This window comes from Argentina silus, assembly GCF_951799395.1.
Source record: "Argentina silus genome assembly, chromosome: 12".
NCBI lineage: Eukaryota > Metazoa > Chordata > Actinopteri > Argentiniformes > Argentinidae > Argentina > Argentina silus.
This window is the reverse complement of record NC_139666.1, coordinates 17,181,779-17,186,370: the sequence shown is the minus strand read 5'-3', so window position 1 is coordinate 17,186,370 and position 4,592 is coordinate 17,181,779.

Here is a 4,592-nt window from a genome sequence, read left to right as displayed (position 1 = left end):
TCAACTATTCATCAATAGCCACATCAAGCCGATGTAACTGGAATCTCACCGCTCAGCTCTGTGTTCACTAGAACAATTCAAGTGAGTACACAAAAGAGGCGGCTGTGAAGTCAGAAGTCTGAAGTCAGAGCTTTAAATAGTCTAATATACAGTATGTTTATGTGACTAAAAGTCCAGTTTGTGACAAACAACTCATTTTCTATGTCGTTCCGGTCCATGAATGTATGTACTGTACACTGTATGTTATGTACTGCCACTTCATGCCCTGAAGGAGGCTAGTTCAGCCACAACATGTCAGTATCTTTGCCGTGCCACAACAAAGGCTTTTTAACTTTGTGCCTGGGATCATTTGTGAAGTTGTTTGCCCTTTTATTATTCTACATAGTTTACAGGCCGCATCATCCTCCTTTTTTGTCCACACAACCATGTTAGTTGCCACATGTACAATACAACACAATATGTTCCTAATGAGCCATTGCTCATCAGTGGCTCAATATATGACTTTTTGTCAACGCGGAGACTTAAGAGGAGAGAGAGAGCAAGAGAGAGAAAGATTCAATGTGTGTGTGTAATGTAGGGTGTGTGTGTGTATGTGTATGTGTGTATTGTGAGGTTTGTGGGTGTGTGAATGTAATGCGTGGTCCGTCTAACGAGCACACACTCACAGCCCAGCCCAGTGGAGGCAGGCAGGGCTGGGGCGGCTAGGAGGCTGTCAGAGCAGTGGGCTGTGTGTGTGTGTGTGTGTGTGTGTGTGTGTGTGTGTGTGTGTGTGTGTGTGTGTGTGTTTTTGTGTGTGTGTGTGTGTGTGTGTGTGTGTGTGTGTGTGTGTGTGTGTGTGTGTGCTGGATGTGGAAATTGAATGGAGCCTTTCAGTTCTACTGCTCGTCTCCCCGGGGGTGAGAGACTGGTTGCCATGGTTATCCTGGAATCCTGCCGCTAATGGGTGGGAGTTTGTGTAGCTCTGGCAACCTGGCCTGTCTAGGGCGGAATACTGTGTGTGTGTGTGTGTGTGTGTGTGTGTGTGTGTGTGTGTGTGTGTGTCTGTGTGTGTGTGTGTCTGTGTGTGTGTGTGTGTGTGTGTGTGTGTGTGTGTGTGTGTGTGTGTGTGTGTGTGTGTAAGTGCTGTGCATCGGGTGGAGTGGAGGCGGCATTCTAGGACACACACACTAGGGAGATCGCATATGTAAAAACACATACATGTATAATGTACATCCATTTACACACACACACACACACACACACACACACACACACACACACACACACACACACACACACACACACACACATTTATATAAATATATATATATTTACACACTGTACAGTACATATACTCATACACAGACCCACCTTGTGTATACACTACATTTACTGACAGACTTTACTACATTCTGTACATACAGATATACGATACACTTAAACCACACCACCTTCTGTATACACAACCCACAAACGCATTTACACAAAACACCTGTCTTTCCAAACGATGACAGTAGCAGATGTCTATGTTCAAGTCAAGCTTAGTGTGCCTAAATGTCTATTACAATAACAACCCAGTATTGTAAGGCAGTCTTGACAATGAGATGAATAATACCTACAAAAATAACACAATCATATTCACGAAAAGGGCTTGTGAATAACATAATGATGTAATGATGTAATAATGTTCTACTTTTACAGCATTATTGCAAGGATGGTACAGTATCTAATACAGGGAGGTAGTTAAGTGGCTCTTCTCTACCACCACCACCACCACCACCACCACCACCCCTGCACCCCCAGGCTAGAGGAATTACAACTCCTTCACACACCCAGCAGAGAGCAACACACAGAGAGACAGAGTGGATGGATACTCGGTGTAAAAGCGACATGTACAGTACACCCACCTTTAAAATAGAGCAAAGAATTGAATACCATCGAAATAAGTGTCCGGATTCGTACTTCTTCACTCAGCATGTTGCTCACTCCTGATCTATGAATGTAGGTATACATGTGTATGAATAGGTTCAAATGCAGATGATGTCCATTATGCATATGATATGTACTCTAGTGTTAGGAATGTGCTCATATAAAAGTTATATCCAATAGTTTAAAAGAAAATACACCAGAATTATGCAGTTAACCTTGTCTTGTATATTATTATGTTAGCACCATTTTGATAGTCCATTCTTGTTGGTTTTGAGGATCTGTCCCTGCTAACCATGCAGATGTCCTGGCTCGTAGTCCGGTTGGAACCCTACCGCCTGGGCCCCCCATCGGATTTTTAAAGGAACTTGGCTTCAAATATCTACAATCTCATCCCAGTCTCTAAAGGCGGCTGAAATACTCTAGCTTAGAAATATGAGAGACAATGTTTCTTTTGTAGAGAGTCCAACTTCCATGGTAATGGAAATGAGATGCGCTAAAAAAACCGAATGACTTAATGTTGTGAGTGTGAAAGAAACCTGCCTGATATTTCAATCCACACACATCACGTTACTCTGAGAGCGGATGAGATGAAATCATCATTTGTCACGACATTCATTGCTGATGAATGTGGATTGCGGTGGTGAGTTGGTATTATTCACGTTTGGAATGAGCCCCTTTCAGAAATTGACCATGAAAAACACAGGCTCCCTCAGAAAGAGTGAGCAGAGGCTTAAGAATGTGGGCGGGACTTGTGGTCAGGGCCAGCAAATCACGGGGGGCAGAGGACCCTCACAACCCCGCCTCTTGCTCCTTAACCCAGATCCCTGCCAAGCAGTTATGTAATTCAATAAACACTCCCAACTTTGTTACTGTGGTCCAGCCATGGGGCATCAAAGTCTTAGACAACCGCACACTCAATGTTTTCATACGGATAATTACCAACCAATTCTAAAAGTATAGAGAGATCAAGAAGTTGAGTCAAGTCTTCCATGATTCCATCTTTATGTCCATCCATAAGTGAATGTGGCCATTGTTGCACTGCATTCGGCAGGGAGGTTGGATAAGATAAATCATCCCCAATAGGACACAATCAGTACTCACTAAAGAAAACACAGAAAACTTTCACACTTATATAGTGTTGATCCCATCAAGCTGTTGTGTTCTGTTTCCTTCTCTGCTAACTTCAGCTCTGCTTATAGATGTCAAGGCCAATCCTGCCTCTATGTCAGGTATGACATATCATCTTATGTAATAGACTGTAATGTACATGCCTAGCAGTGGAGGCTGGTGGACGTGGAAATCGGAGGACGGGTTCATTGTAATGCATGGAACGGAATGAGGAATGGTATCAAACACATGTTCCATGCATTACAATGAGCCCGTCCTCTGATTTCTACCTCCATCAGCCTCCCCTGATGCTCAGATACCACTGCCCCAGCCAGGCTGATCTGCAGAGGCAGCTATCGAACAGGAATGTTGCTACAACTCAACCCATCCCTATCTGAGCTTCCATCTCCAACACAGAGCCTTACAACGCAAACCAGGTCACAATGAGTTCCCCCTAATCCATTATTGTGCATGTTCCCCCCCTCCCTCCCTCTCTCTCCCTCCCCCTCTTCTCTCTGAGTTTCCACTCACTGGCCCAGACAGTCTTAGCCTTGACTCCAGGCCACCCCATGCTCTCACTGTCCAACTATTTAACTAACCGCAGTGAAACAGCTTTAATTTCACCTCACCGCTCAACCCAGCTCAGCCTAACCCAGCTCTGCTCTGCTCGGGGGTCTTTTTGGAGACCCTGTGTGTGAGCCCAAACAACCAGCCAGCCAGTCAGCCAGCCAGCCAGCCAGCCAACCAGCAAGGCACACACACACACACACACACACACACACACACACACACACACACACACACACACAGTGTTTGAGCCCATACAGCCAGCCAAGCAGACAGGCAGACAACAGCCCCTACCGTTATGGGGGGGGAAACCCCAGGGACACATACGTCAGTCAGACACATTCCCTCAGGGGTGATTAGGTTAGTTATAGATCTTTAAAAGCTGCTTTCCACCTCATTTCTCCATGTGGAGGTAAGGGCTATTGGATAACCACCAGTCAATTGCTGAACATAAAACTCACAAAGGACAAAACATGTTTTGGTTTCAGGGGTTTAGTTGTTCACTGAATCCCCTCTTAGTGAGAAATGATTACCCACTGTAACACTGTAAGTAGCTCTGTGAAGTGAAAAGGCCACTGTACTCTACTCTCCTTCCCTATAGGCTCCTTGTAGTAATACATTACTTAATCTAATGATGATCGCTGCATCATGGAATATGCTAACACTGTCAATTAGTAAATGAAGTCAATATAAATGTTGTTCAATGGCATGTAAATTGGCTGGTCCTTTGGATCGAACTAAATTGCAACAGTACACATAAGTGCAGTATGTTCTACTCTAGGAACCAAGCTGTTAGACGCATTTGTGACGCGCTGGCCTAAAGACAATTCAGAACAAAAAGTGAGAACCAAGTGTCCATGCTCCTAACAGAGACAGTGGAATTGTGTTTTTGCTGAGTCTGTAAATCCCAGCGAGTCTGGATGAAGGAGAATAAATTCATAGCATTTGAGGAGTGAGGGCCTACACTAGCCACCCTAGGGCCTTGTTATTCCTCTCCTCTGCCCGTGTGT